This window comes from Hylobates moloch, unplaced genomic scaffold, assembly GCF_009828535.3.
Source record: "Hylobates moloch isolate HMO894 unplaced genomic scaffold, HMol_V3 SCAFFOLD_6, whole genome shotgun sequence".
NCBI classification, from domain to species: Eukaryota; Metazoa; Chordata; class Mammalia; order Primates; family Hylobatidae; genus Hylobates; species Hylobates moloch.
The window spans coordinates 60,814,122-60,830,199 of NW_026652281.1; the positions used below are offsets into that span (position 1 = coordinate 60,814,122).

Here is a 16,078-nt window from a genome sequence, read left to right on the forward strand (position 1 = left end):
TCAACCATTAGATTCTCATAAGGAGCGCACAACCTATATCCCTCACTTGAGGAGCTCACAATAGGGTTTGCGCTCCTGTGAAAATCTAATGCTGCTGCTGATCTAAGTTCTGCTGCCATCAGAAGGTGGAGCTCAGGCAGTAATGCTCACTTGCCTGTGGCTCACACCTCCTGCTGTGTGGCCCAGCTCCTGACAGGCCATAGACAGGTACCGGTCCATGGAGCAGGGGTTGAGGACCCCTGCTTCAAACAACCAGCTCTCACCTGAACTCATTACCACAGGGGAGGGCAGCAAACCACTCATGAGGGATCCACCTTTACTATCCAAACACCCACCAGACCCCACTTCCAACAATGGAGGTCTCATTAAATACGAGATTTGGAGGGGACACACATTCAAGCTATATCACCCTTGTTACAGTCTTTTATTACAATGTTTGGTGTGTTAGGCCTCAGGAAACAATATCCCTGACCTTCTTCTGCCCTCCTTTCATCTGCACCAAGGCAGGACTCTAATTTTCCTCCACTTTTCTGACTGTGGGTCATTAATGCCCTCATTTCAGAGAGGGTCCTGTGGAGGGCCTTCCTATTGGGGAAAGTGCTGATGTCATGAAAATTCCAGAAAAAACCAAAAGGACTGGCTTCACAGCTGAACATGTGAAGGTGGGCAAGAAGGTGAGCAAGAACTCATCCACTTGCTGGGAGAGTGGCATACCCTAACTCCACAGAAACAGAGGCTCCTACCTTTGGGACCCTTCCAGACCTTGCCCTATGGCATCCAGACCTTGCCATATGGCTGTTTACTTGTATCCTTTAACATATCCTTCATAATAAACCAGTAAACGTGTTTCCTTGAGTTCTGTGAGTAGCTCTAGCAAATTAATCCAACCCAAAGAGGGGGTTGTGGAAACCCCAACTTGAAGCCATCTGGTAGAAGTTCCAGAGATCCAGACTTACAACCAGTGGGAAGGAGGGCCCAGACCCCAAGACTGAGCCCTTAGCCATTGGGATCTGACACTATCTCTTGGTAGTGCCAGAAATGAATTGAAGGCCAATTAGCTGGTGTTCACTGTAGAACCGATTGCTTATTTGGCAGGGAGAAATCCCGTGCATTTGGACACAGAAGTCTTCTGTGTTGATTGCTGTGGTGTAAGGGCAGAAGAAAAACAATTTGAGAGTTTTTCCTAAACACTTCTTATCTTCCTAGCCATAAAACTACTGCCAACTCGTATACTGCACCTCCAGTATCATTGAAATTATTCTCCAGTTTTCCATTCCTTCATTCATTACTACCCTCTCCATATCATACTGTTCCAACCCTTCCTACAACTAGGGAAAGATTTATCTCCCTAATAGGCTCTTTCTTCATAAACCACAGGCTTAATCATTTCACTCTAATAGCTCAGAAGTGTACAAATGGCTATTCAATAACAAATAAAGCACAAACTATTCACCATGGCATTCAAAAGCCACCATGAAAGGCTCCAGCCTCCCTTCTAGCCAAATCAGACTATGTGTAACTCTACAAATACTACCTTGTTTCACCATGTCTTTTCACAATACAGTCATCATTCGATTTTTGCTTGTCAAAACACTATTCTATGTTGAGTTACAGGGAAAAGTATACTTGCATAAAGCCATTTTTAATCCCCTTTCACTGAATACATTACCTCCCTCTGATATGGCTGCTCTGTATCCCTACCCAAATCTCATGTTGAACTGTTACTCCCAGTGTTGGGGGAGGGACCTGGTGGTAGGTGATTGAATCATGAAGGCAAATTTCCCCTTACTGTTCTCGTGATAGTAAATTCCCACAAGATCTGATGGTTTAAAAGTGTGTGGCACTTCCCCCCTTTACTCTCTCTCTCTCCTGTCACCATTTGAAGACGTTCTTGCTTCCCCTTTGCCTTCTGCCATGATTGTAAGTCTTCTAAGGCCTCTCCAGCCATGACTCCTGTACAGCCTACAGAACTGTGAGTCAATTAAACCTTTTCTTCATAAATTACCCAGTCTCACGTAGTTCTTTATAGCAGTATGAGAACAAGATAATACAGAAAACTGGTACCAGAGAAGTGTGACACTGCTATAAAGATACCTCAAAATGTGGAAGCAACTTTGGAACTGGGTAATAGGCAGAGGCTGAAACAGTTTGCAGGGATCAGAAAAAGACAGGAAGATGTGAGAAAGTTTCAGACTTCCTAGAGACTTGCTCAATAATTGTAACCAAAATGCTGATAGTGATATAGACAGTGAAATCCAGGCTGATGTGGTCTCAGATGGAGATGAGGAGCTTATTGGGAACCAGAGTAACAGTCACTCTTGCTATGATTTAGCAGAGACTGGCAGCATTGTGCCCCTGCCCTAGAAATGTGTGGAACTTTGAACTTGAGCGATGATTTAGGGTATCTGGCAGAAGAAATTTCTAAGCAGCAAAGCATTCAAGATGTGACCTGGTTTTTTTCTAAAAGTATATGCTCATATGTATGAAGAAAGAGATGGTGTGAAATTGGAACTTATGTTTAAAAGGGAAGCAGAACATAAAAGTTTGGAAATTTTGCAGCCTCACCATGCTATAGAAAAGATAAACTCATTTTTGAGGGAGAAATTCCAGCTAGTGGCAGAAATTTACATAAATAACAAAAAGCCAAATGCTAATAGCCAAGACAATGGGGAAAATGTCTCCCAGGGCATGTCAGAGATCTTCATGGCTGCCCCACCAGTACAGGCCTGGAGGTCTAAGAGGGAAAAATGGTTTCATGGGCCAGTCCCAGAGCCCTGCTGCTAAGTACATCCTTGGGACTTGGTGCCCTGCATCCCAGCCACTCCAGCTCCAGCTGTGGCTGTGGCTAAAAGGGGCCAATGTACAACTCGGGCCATGGCTTCAGAGGGTGCAAGCCACAAGCCTTGGTGGATTCCACATGGTGTTGGGTCTGTGGATGCAAAAAAGGCAAGAGAAGAGGTTTGGGAGCCTCCACCTTGATTTCAGAGGATGTATGGAAATGCCTGGATGTCCAGGCAGGACTCTGCTACAGGGGCAGAGCCCTCATGGAGAACCTCTACTAAGGCAGTGCAGAGGGGGAAATGTGGGATTGGAACCCTCACAGAGAGTCCCCACTAGAGCACTGCCTAATGGAGCTGTGGGAAGAGGGCCATCATCCTCCAGACCCCACAAGGGTAGACCCACTGACAGCTTGCACTGTGTGCCTACAAAAGTCGCAGGCACTCAATGCCAGCCCATTAAAGCAGCTGTGGGAGCTGTATCCTGCAGAGCCATGGGGCAGAGCTACCAAAGGCCTTAGGAGGCCACCCCTTGCATCAGGGTGCCCTGGATGTGAGACATAGAATCAAAGGATATGGGAGCTTGAAGATTTCATGACTTCCCTGCTGGGTTTCAGACTTGCATGGGGCCTGCAGCCCATTTGTTTTGGCGGTTTCTCCCATTTGTAACAGGAACATTTACCCAATTCTCATTGCACCTTGGAAGAAACTAACTTGTTTTTTATTTTACAGGCTCATAGGTGGAAGGGACTTGCCTTGTCTCAGATAAGACTTTGGACTTTTCAGTTAATGCTGGAATGAGTTAAGACTTTGGGGGACTGTTGAGAAGGCATGATTGTGTCTTGACATGTGAGAATAATATGAGATTTGGGAGAGGCTGGGGAAAATGATACGGTTTGGCTCTGTGCCCCCACCCAAATCTCATGTTGAATTGTAATTCCCAGTGTTGGGGAGGGGACCTGGTAAGAGGTGACTGGATCACAGGAGCAAATTTCCCCTTGCTGCTCTCGTGATAGTGAGTTCTCACAAGACCTGATGGTTTAAAAGTGTGTGGCACATTCCCCTTCACATGCTGTCTCTCCTGTCACCATGTGAAGATGTGCTTGCTTCCCCTTTGCCTTCTATCATGACTGTAAGATTCCTGAGGCCTCCCCAGCCATGCTTCCCGTACAGCCTGCAGAATCGTGAGTCAATTAAACATTGCTTCTTTATAAACTACCCAGTCTCAGGTAGTTATTTATAGCAGTGTGAAGACAAACTAATACACGCTCCTTTAAAATCCTCTGCATTTAGATAGCAATCTTCCTCTATCTCATTGTACTTTTTTACATGTTCCCCTATATTGGCCATAAACTCCTCCTCTAACAGGCCAAATTTTGCTGATTTTTATATCCCCTATAGCATTCTCAATACAGTGCTTTGCATACAGTAGGGAATCCACAAATATTTGTGGGGGTTATAATAAAAGCTCGGGTAGAACTGTTTTCTGGATTTCTATATGATATGTGAAAGCACCCTTCAAAATGCCAAGAACATATTAGCCCAGCAATGAATCTCAACCTAATGGTAGTACCATTACTCTAAATATCCTTTAGAAAACTATTTCATTACAACTATCTATTATAAAAGGGGAATATCTGAAAAAAGCAAAGCTCTAAAAGAAATGGGAAAAAAGATGAGCTTAAGAGTCAGAAAAACAGCCGGGCGCAGTGGCTCAAGCCTGTAATTATAGAAATTTGGGAGGCTGAAGTGGTCGGATTGCTTGAGCTCATGAGTTCAAGACCAGCCTGGGCAACATGGCGAAACCCTGTCTCTACAAAATGTACAAAAATTAGTTGAGTGTGGTGGTATGTGCCTGTAATCACAGCTACTCAGGAGGCTGAGGCATGAGAATTAATTGAACTCAGGTGGCAGAGGCTGCACTGAGCTGCGATCGTGCCACTGCACTCCAGCCTGGGCAACAGAGCAAGATTCTGTCTCAAAAGAAAAAAAAAAAAAAGAGCATGAGAAAAACAGTCTTATTAGGGAAGAAGGTCATATTTTCCTTAAAAACAGAAGTGACAAAAGATAGGTGGAAACACAATGTCTACAATCATGGAATGGCAAAAGAAAAAATATACAGTTGCCTTACAGTAAAAAGTAGAGAAAATTATTTTAAGATGAAATATCTGGCATGGAAAAAGCTTTCAGATATCTAGTCTAATTCCTTAAGGTCACAAATAAGCAAAGTGATGAGTGAACTTGAAAATATGTAATTTTGATTCTCCCTATAAAGTAGTAACTGAGGCCATCTAATGAGGAAGAAGATAGGCCTTAAGCAGTGTGGTAAAATGGGAAAGCAGAGCAGCTAAGTGGAATATATTAAAAGTCTGGAAGGCACAAACAAAAGGACTGCAATAAGAGCACCATGTAATAAAAGCACAGATGAAGTTAGCACAAATTTGTGGTATCCACCAGGCGCAGTGGCTCACACCTGTAATCCCAGCACTTTGGGAGGTTAAGGAAGGCAGATCACATGAGGCCGGGAGCTCAAGAACAGCCTGGCCAACAAGGTGAAACCCCAACTCTACTAAAAATACAAAAATTAGCTGGGTGTAGTAGCACACGCCTGTAATCCCAGCAACTCGGGAGTCTGAGGCATAAGAACTGCTTGAATCCAGGAGGTAGAGGTTGCAGTAAGCCGAGATTTTGCCACTGCACTCTGGCCTGGGCAACAGAGCGACACTCTTCTTCCAAAAAAAAAAAAAAAATGTGGTATCCAAGTAGCGAGTCAGGTGACTTTTCCTATAAACTCAGATTCTTGGCACTTCAGAGCCACTTTAATTTCCAAAGCTCTTTTTCTCACATGGAAGAAGAAATCAGTGAGTCCACAAGTTACCAGAAAACAGCTTTGTATCTATAATTGTGAGAGGCTTTGACAGTTTATGTGCAGGAAGTTCCCCAAAACAGGGATGCTGAGGCACAGAGTATTAAAAACAGATACAGGAAGGACCATGCAACTTCCTTACTCCCACTCTCCATGTTTTCAATTCTCAAGTCTCTGTGGGACAGGTCCAGAAATTTCAGAGAAGAAAGATATTTAGATAGTGGCAATCCTGACACGTGAAATAAAATGCCATGAAATTTGAGGGAGAGAGGTAGAAAATTTAAGGACGAGAAAAATGAAGAACCTTTGGTTTTGAAGCATTTTTGTGATTGTCCATTTAACCATTTATCTACTGATAACGTGGGAATCGGAATAAGCCATCCATTACTGTCTTTTGAAAAGCTAATTTTTTTTCCACAGCTATTTTTCCCATTTTTTAAAATGCATTCTGAAACCAACCGGCCCTCAATAAGCTAACTATAGTAACCAGGCAAAGAAGGAATTATCTTCCAGGTACCACAGCGAGAACATCTTAGAGGGCACATCTATTACAGGCAACAGAAGCCAAGGCACGAGCTAATCATTCGTCATATTTGCTTTAAATTTATACTCGTGATTTGCCTGTTCAAACAAACAGATCTGGTCTCAGAGCATTCTAGCACAAAAAAAGTTAAACATTAATAGTTCTGAAAATTATCCAAAAATGTCAATTTAAAATGTATTACTTGGTCAACAGATTATTTTAACATAGTGTCCATAATTTTTTTAATTTTAATGAAATTACTAATAAATTGAATTACAAATTACTGTAAGAAACCACAGAAAACTTTTTATTGCAATTCCAAACAACTTTAAATAATTAAAAAAAGAATCAGCCTATATATCTATTTTTTGAAATTAAACTTTTTTAACCTGCAGTGTACTTTAAATCAACATTGTTTTTGAAGTAAAACAAATAACCATAATTCCTGGGAAGTATTTAATCTGCTTGATTACTAATATACAAAAATAATGGAAGCGGACTATTATTCGCAAGGTGCTACTTATTTAATAGCACATAAAATAATCTTGACAGTTGTTCAACCTTCTCCCATATTAAACATTCTAATATGAGATTATTAAATAGTATTCTATATTTACTCTAGGTTGAGAGGGCCCCTGAAAAACCCAAAAGATAGCACACTTCTTTAAAAACACAAGATTTTTTAAAAGGAAGCTGCTATGATTTGAATGTGCCCCCAACTTCCTGTGTTAGAAACTTAATCCCCAAATTCATAAATTGATGGTATTTGGTGGTAGGGCCTTTGTGAGGTAATTAGGATTAGATAAGGTCATCAGGGTGGGGCAGGCCCCCATGATGGGATTGGTGGTTTTTATAAGAGAAAGAGAGACCTGAGCTGGCATCCTCCTGCCCTCTTACCATGTGACTACTTGCACTTTGTTATTATGTAGCTAGATGGCCCTCGCTAGATGTCAACCCCCCTCCTCAGTCTTGGACTTCCCAGCATCCAAAATTGTAAGAAATAGTTTTTTAAAATAAATTACCAGTTTCAGGTATTCTGCTGCAGTAATAGAAAATGGACTAAGACTGAAGTTTTTTCCTGTTAGCCATTAATATAAGCTGTGATGTAATTCTGTACTTCTTTATGAACATAGTGAATATGACAATAAGAATAATATATCCATTTTAATATAAAACTCTGTATACTTTACGTAATTTGGAAACCACATTCTGCCTAGCTCCCAAATATAATACCCTCAAAAAGGTGTAATATTCAAAAATGTTTTATTTACGATCTTTGAAACAAACTTAAAGATGGGAGTGTCACTTATATAATAATCTAGGTCACATATCTGTCATACTCATCCAGTATCACAATAAAGAGCATTTAACAATGTAAATAATTCCTAACTCTCCCATCAACCTTAAAGACAGAATTGCATTTCCACCAGCTACTGGATCTTTCAATCTGGATATCTCAACTAACAACTAAAACTCAACACTTTTTTTTTTAAATGACCATCATCATTCTTCCCACAGCCTTTCTCTTTACCTCTCCTCTCTCTCCTGTTTCTCATCTTTACTTGCCATTAACATCAATCCAGATACCCAAGCTATGAGCTGAACCATCTATTGCTGGTTTTTTTAAGACCAAAAAATTAAATACAATTCAACTTGATGGAAACTTCTCATCAGTATCTCTGACCTATTTCTCTACCTGTTTCCCTCATATCCAATCAGTCAAAAAGCCTTAACGATTCCACCTTCCTATGCTCTCTTCTTCCATCCTGTCATTTCCTTTCCCACCCATTATGTTCTCTATTCCTACAACAGATTTTTCAGTTTTACTGGTCTTCCATCTCCTTATATATCTATAATATTATCTCCAGAAACAACTATGCCCAAAACACAAATCAAAACTGAAAAAGTCCCACTGCTTACAGAATTAAATCTAAACAACTGGTACAGCATTCAGTAATCTTTATGACTTGGCCAATCTCCACTGGACTACCTGTCATTTCTTAAACAAACCAAACATGCACTTTCTTTCTTTTTATTTTTTATTTTTTTGAGACAGAGTTTCGCTCTTGTTGCCCAGGCTGGAGTGCAACGGCATGATCTCAACTCACCACAACCTCCACCTCCCGGGTTCAAGCGATTCTCCTGCCTGCCTCAGCCTCCCAAATAGCTGGGATTACAGGCATGTGCCACCATGCCTGGCTCATTTTTTGTATTTTTAGTAGAGACAGGGTTTCTCCATGTTGGTCAGGGTAGTCTCAAACTCCTGACCTCAGGTGATCCGCCCACCTCTGCCTCCCAAAGTGCTGGGACTGCAGGCATGAGCCACCACGCCTGGCCCAAACATGCATTTTCAGACCTCTACCCCTTTGATCATACTACTCCTTTAATTTCCAATGTCCTTATTGCCATCCCTTTGTCTATAGAAATCTGTCTCATTCTTTAGTGTCTAGCTTAAGTGTCATCTCCTTGATCCCTTGGTCATAATTAATCGTCTACCATGATGTCTGCTGATTCTTACACTTTTTTTGGCATTTTATCTTATCTGTAATATAATCAGTCATTTTCATATCTGTTTTCTCCATTAAAGTAAAAAGTTACTTGTGGATACTGGGGGACATTTAAGTCATCTTCACAATTCTCTAGTGTAGCACATGGCACAATGCCTTGAACACACTAGGCACTGGCAGGTGGGAGATGAGGAAAACAAATCTGTCAAAAAGTCCTGCCTATGCAGAAGTTCCAGAGTCATAATCCCTTACTGAAATCCACATATCTAGCCAAACTGGAGAATGACTTTCACTCTCCCATTCAAGCTATTTCTCACCTCTCCTTCCTCTTTTTCCTGGTAAAGTCCTGCCTCCAAACTATTTGCATTGTCCTCCCACCCTGTGGTAGTTATCTATCACTCTTCCCTTCAAGGAATACCTATACCTCCAGGGAGAGCCAAAATTCAGCCACCTCAAAGATATTAGCTAAAGACCACCTGTGCCCAAAGTGATATTTTAAACCTAAACTCACCCAGTATAAAATGCCATTTGATCACATCAAAACTGAGATAGAAATGTGAGTTTCCTCACTTAAACACCCTAACCTCCCCTACTCTGAACTCCCATAATATCTGCAGTCTATACAACTTGTTGACACTCAAAGATGATTTGTAAGATGCCTGTTCAGCACCCATCCAATTCAGGGAAAACACTCACAGTCTCTCTGTGGGAACTCTTTCTCCCTCAATTCCAACAGGGAAAGTATCATTTTCCTTCAATAATCTGGCCTACTCATAGTTGATCATTCCATGATAAACATCTGAACCAAGTATTCAAGTATTTTTTTCACACTCATACTGACAAATCTGTTTTTTTCTCTGACAGCAAAAGATTTAGGATGCAAGATCAAAAAAAGAGTTCTTGTTTATTTGTCTGCTAGATTTTCCAGTATTCTGAGGAGACTGCATATAATAAGAAAGAATGAAGCTGAGAGGGCCAAACAGATGAAGAGATGGAAATGAAGATTCATGGTAGCATTCACATCTCCGGTTCCAGATATCCCTGAGATTCCAGTTGCAAACAGTCTTTCCCTTAGTTTAGTTGTTCATCTCATCCTTTGATAACCTCTAGCCCAGAAAGAAGAGACCCAGCGAAAAGGTCTCTGGGCCGCTTCAGATGTTTAAAAAATTGCTGGCCCCCAAAGAACTTCCGTTTTTGTAGGTTATAGCTGTCAATATTTACTGTATTAGAAATTAGAACTGAGAAAATTTTAAATGTTTAGAAATTAATTTAAAAATAACATAATGGAGTAACTGTTAATACAGATAACATATTCACGTAAAATATGTTCTCCAAAAAAATTTTATGAGAAGAGCAGCACCAATTTACATTTTTGTACAAATGTTTAGTATCTAATTTAACAGAAGACAGATTTCCTTATCTGTTTCTGCATTCAGTATGTTGCTCTATATTGCTTGGTTCATAGTATATGAAGACTATTACTTACTAAAGTTACATACAAGTTAGATGAAATGTAGAATCTGACCACATGTATAACATTTGTATTCTATTTCCATTAAAATCCACTGGTCTATCATTTACTCATGCATATCATGAGTTGCATCATGCAGTGGTCATCTGAAAAATACTGCTTCACTGAGCTATGCAGATCTTCCAGATATTAACACATTTCATTTACATTATCAAAACATTACATTCCTTATATATCACCAGTATGCAGTAAAGGATTAATAACTCAGTAGGGCTAGGTTGTCCACACCTTGGATATTCCAAAGGAAGGTTTGGCCCTTGCCCACCCAAGGCCCTTGAAATATCCTGCTTAATAAGAGTGCCTTTGTTTACTGAAAGCCTTCAGCCACACCATACAGATTATGCTAACAATGTAATTTATGGTAGGGGCCTTGGGCCTTGGTCCATGCAGTATCAGTCTGACCTCTGGAGTCAAACAGATGGAGTTACTGAAGTCAGCAACGTGGGCACTTTAGACCTTCATGAAAGATACCAAAAAAATCCCTGGACACCAAGACTCAGGGATGTTCTCCTGGTTGGCAATACTTGACACGTGTTGTCACATACTACTGCTGTGAGCAGCAATTAAGCACTGTCCCTATGACTCCCCTGGGAGAGGGCAACTGGAAGCTTGCATGTAATCTCTGCTGGACTCTGCCCTATGCACCTCTCTCAATTGCTGATTTTAAACTGTAGCCTTTTGCTTTAATAAACTATTATTACTGTGAGTATAACAGTTTTGCCGTGTTCTGTTAGTCCTTCTAGCAAATCACTGAACCTGACGGTGGTCTCAGAGACTTCTGACAACCATCAATCTCATCAGAAAAGTCATTAAGTATTTGGGAAAGCCTCAAAGTCACAGTTGTAGATACAAAGCCTCCAAAATTCTAATTTTTGCTTGAAAATTTAAATATCGCCTGAAAGCACCAGATACTGCCATTTTTTTCGCTCAAAGTGACAGGCTCACTTAGTTCTTTTTCAAGAAAATGTCTGCCATATACTGAAATCTGAATACCCATAGTTTGTCAGTTATTTTTCAAAGTAAAACTAATGTGTCATAAAAGAAGTGGCTAGTTCAGGTATCGACTCAATAATCGCATAACTATTTTTTCTCAAGACATTGCACGTCAGAATATAGTATCATGTGTTCGTTCCATTTCAACCCACAAAATACTAAAAGGACATATACTCAAGGACTGCAATTTAATAAAATTAATAATTTTTACTGTTCTATCAAAGACATTCTTAACTGGAACTGGCTTTATTTTTTTCTGCAGCTATGTGGCAGCAAAGAATACAATAATTACTAGTATAGTTTGATGCATAAATTACTTGATAATGAATTATTTGGTACATTAATGCAATTACTACATTAATTTATACTAAGGCATCAGAAGTTTTTGCTTTGTACCATAGTGCAAATGTCAAGAAACTGAAAATGGCAAATAATGCATTAGTATTATGAAAATTATTTGACTTTACAGACTTCTTGAAAGGGCCTCAGGGAACCCCATGGTTTGGAACTCTAGTGAAAGCAGACTAGAAGAGACTATCAATACCAGGAAAGCCATTCCAACCACTTTCTTGAACAATCTTAACTAAGTCTGTCAGCGCTTACATGAAAAACAAGACTATCACGAATATTGTAACCAAAATTTTAATTCCTTCCTACTTCTTTATGCAAAGCCTACTCAGACTCCATTAGTTGTAAATTTTTGGTGGCCATTGTTTTTAAATAAGATCAACTCTATCACAAAAAATAACTCTGGAAATAAGTTATTTCTAAATAATTTCTTAATCCAACTCTCATATTCTATTGACATATTTCAGATTTAACTTACTAGCTTTGCATCTTTCCTTTGCTTACAAATATTTTGACGATAAATTCCAGTCTCTTTTGATTAGTAATTTTTCTTTAGATGAATCACACATCTATAGAATTCTTTTTTTAAATTCCTTTTTTTCTTCTTGATAGTTTGCTATGATCCTCATCTTTAACACAATTTCAGAAATTTAGGAATGTCTTACATATAACTTAAAGTTATTCAAAGAAATCAACCTCAAAGCAGTCAATTGATCTTCAAAAGCAACAAACTGCTTGACATTACTTGCCCCAACCAACAACAGAAGTCTTTCCTGTAGTCAAAACATTACATTACCTCTCTTTCTTCTTTTTCGTGGTAAAGCCCTGCCTCCAAGTCACCCAACAAGTAGAAGAGCTTTCAACTAGCACATACACATAAATCCTAAAAAAGGATCTTATCACATATAAAAATTTAATGTATAATAGAAAGCATATCACAGAAAATATTCAACAAATATTGATACAACATTCAGTTAGATGCTTGGAAAGTTATCAACTTAGAATCCCAAACTGTGCCAAATTAAATGTTAAACAAGTTGAAGTACTTTTTTAAATACTATAAAAACTATAGGTTTATATATAAAATACTGATATATGATAATCTTTGCTTAAAAGCCAAAACAAAAACCAAAAATCAAAGAAATATACAAAGACTGAGCTTTGACAGTACAAAATGTATGAAAGCAGGCAAAATACAAGATGTGCATATGCTCACAAAACACAAGAAAGGATCATCACTGTGGCTGTTTACAGTATCATAAGACTAGATAAAACTTAATCACTAGAGATAAACAGTAAATAAATTATGCATATCCAATAGAAAACTATGTGGTTACTTAAAAGTGTAAGGCAGTTTAAACATTCAGAAGTACACAAACACACTGTGTGTATTACCATATACTTATCTTCCAAGTCTTTGCACAAAAATGTCACTCAATGAGTCCTATACTGACAACCCTATTTAAAATGGCAACTTCTCTGGCATTGCCAGTGCCCTACTATCCTGTCTGATTGCCTTTTTCTTTTTGCCATAGCACTTACTACCTTCTAGAATTCTATACTATTTATGTACGTATCATATTTATTGTATGTCTCCTTTCTGCAAAATATAACCTACAGAGCAACAGTCATCTAAATCTGCTTATTCGTGTATCCTAACCATCTAATAACACATGGGATAAGACAGGTTCTGAAAATTTCATCCCTTAAATAAACCAATATACACAGAATTGGTATTGACCCTAGAAAGTCTAACTGGGAAACTGAGAGCCAGTCGCAGAAAGGGATCTTTTTAATTAAAGAGTACCTTTTGTAATACGTTGTATTTTTTCCCTCTGTGAAAATATACATTGCCTATTAGAAAACTTAATCTTATGCACTGCTTAATGACAGGGGTACATTCTAAGAAATTTATCTTCAGGCAATTTCATCATTGTGCAGACATCATAAAGTATACATACACAAATCTAACTGCCATGGCCTACTACACATGGTATAGCATATTGTTTCTAGGCTACCAAACTGCACAGCATATTGCTATACTGAATACCATAGGCAATTTTAACACAGTGGTATTTGTGTATCTAAACATATCCAAATATAGAAAAGATACAATAAAAATATGGCATTATAATCCTATAGGACTGACCAAAATGTCATTATGCTAACATTACTGTATGTTACACATAGGTAAACGTATACTTATGTGTTATACAAATGCATGTACGTTATACATATACATACACAACAGCAATGGTTACTACCAAGAACAGTGAGATTAGGGAGGTATGAGGGAGTAAAGACTTTTTCCTATATTGTTCATTATTTTGTTTTTTAATGATAGTTGTAATACTTGTCACATTACTTGCAGCAGAATAATCTCCAATCAAGAACTGCTAGAAAAGACAAATAAAATACAAAAAGTAAAAAATAAAAAGATCAGTCTGTTTAAATCATCCAAGAGCTCAATATGGAGGCAATCAGAACTTAAGAAACCAACATTTCAAAAAAAGTAGAATCCTAAAGAAGGTGCCATTCAGCAGCCATTCTGCCACTTTTTCCCTCAAACTATTTATTTGCATATTGTGGTCACAAAGCAAGAGGCTGAGAATTCATGCAAAAGACCCAGGTCTTCTGTCTGGGTCTTTTGCATGAATTCTCAGGAGGAAAACAATCCAGCAGAACTTTCAACAGTCTCACAAAGCTGGTGAGACAAATATTAAGAAACTTGAAGAGCCAGGATTCTGGTCATGAAAAAGAAACAGAGAACTGAACCACAGGCTTAACTATTTCCCTCCAGCGGTATCTACTGAATTGTGAAGCTACACAGATAAGAAGCTAAGTAAAGACTGCACAGCAAACTGCAGTATTCAAAAGTTTTGTGATTAAGGTGATCTAACTTCATTCTATTTGCCTAACAAAGCAGTGGCTAAGCTATGCATCCTTTATAGCAAATGACCATTCAGATAACCTATAAAATTGTCAAACACAATGTCTGGCATTTAATTAAAATGTAACACATGCCGAGAGAGTATACAAGAAGACAAACAAGTAAATACGTGAAACAAAGATATAAAACTTCAGGAAAAAAACAAAAGTTGGTTCTTGGAGAGACTATTAAAGTCAACATTTTGTTAAGACTGATCAAAGAAGAAAAAGTCACAAATATCAATTTCAGACCCAATGGGGAATAAATTTTAAAATTACAGACAGAAGGCTCTAACAGTTATTCAAGAAAATATAGGAAAAGACAAAATAAAGATGGAATTTAATGATAAAATTTGAATATTTAAAAAGTAATCACATTTGTAAAAATAAGAGCTAAATATAATATTAACAGCAGATTAGGCAGTTTTTTGTTGCTTTTTTTTTGAGACGGAGTTTTGCTCTGTTGCCCAGGCTGGAGTGCAGTGGCACGATCTCGGCTCACGGCAAGCTCCACCTCCCGGGTTCGTGCCATTCTCCTGCCTCAGATTAGGCATATTTTTAAGAAGCTAATAATTTGAAAAGTTTCATAGAAAATACACTTACTAGAGCATAAAAAGAAAACAAGGACAGAAAATACAGAAAAGTTATACCTGTCAAACGGTAATGCAGAAAAAAAGAAAATACAGAGAATAAAACAAAAGATGAATGAGACATCGTTTTTTAAAAAGTGGCTAACAGGCTGGGCAAAGTGGCTCAAACCTGTTATCCCAACACTTCAGGAGGCTGACGAGGGAGGATCCTTGAAGCCAGGAGTTCCAGACCAGCCTGGACAACAAAGCAAGACCCCCAATTCTACAAAAAAGGTTTTCTAAAACAAATAAGCTGCACACAGTGGCGCACACCTATAGTCCCCAGCTACTCAGGAGGCTGAGGCAAGAGGACTGCTTGAGCCCAGGAGTTCAAAGATGCAGTAAGCTATGATCGTACCATTGCACTCCGGCCTGGGTGACAGAGTGAGACCCTGTCTCAAAAAAAGGGGAGGTGGCAGGGGGGACGTAGACATACATGGACAGTATCAGAAAGGAGGCAATAGAGAATAGAACAAAAGCAAAGTATGAAGAAAAAATGGTCAAGAATCTTCCAAACTCAATGAAAAATGTTAAGGCAAAGATTCAAGCATTCTATATACCCCAGCAAGTTTTTTTCTTTTTTTCTTAAAAAAAAAAGGCCACATCTAGGCATATCATAGTAAAGATGCTAAAAACCAAAGGCAAGACTGAATTTTTTTTCAACTTTTAAGTTCAGGGGTACATGTGCAGGATTGTTACGTAAGTAAATGTGTGTCATGGGAGTCTGTTGTATAGATCATTTCGTCCCCCAGGTATTAAGCCTGGTACCTATTAGTTATTTTTCCTGATCCTCTCCCTCCTCCCACCCTCCACCCTCAGTTAGGCCCCGGTGTGTGTTGTTCCCCTCTATGTGTTCATGTGTTCTCATCATTCAGCTCCCACTTGTAAGTGAGAGCATGCAGTATTTGACTTTTCTCTTCCTGCATTAGTTTGCTGAGGATAATGGCTTCCAGCTTCATCCATGTCCCTGCAACGG

At 38.9% G+C, this 16,078-nt stretch overlaps 2 protein-coding genes across 4 annotated transcripts in view; one reads left to right on the top strand and one right to left on the bottom strand.

Moving 5' to 3' along the window:
• Positions 1–11,734, top strand: part of CCNH (cyclin H) — a 100,948-nt gene extending 89,214 nt beyond the window's left edge. The window contains exon 10 of the transcript XR_004248723.2: positions 9,593–11,734. The gene's annotated coding sequence lies outside the window, so the exon portion shown is untranslated. The remainder of the gene's footprint in view (positions 1–9,592) is intronic.
• The window catches only part of RASA1 (RAS p21 protein activator 1), a 121,678-nt gene that overhangs the window by 68,259 nt on the left and 37,341 nt on the right, over positions 1–16,078 (bottom strand). The gene's annotated exons all lie outside the window — the stretch shown is intronic.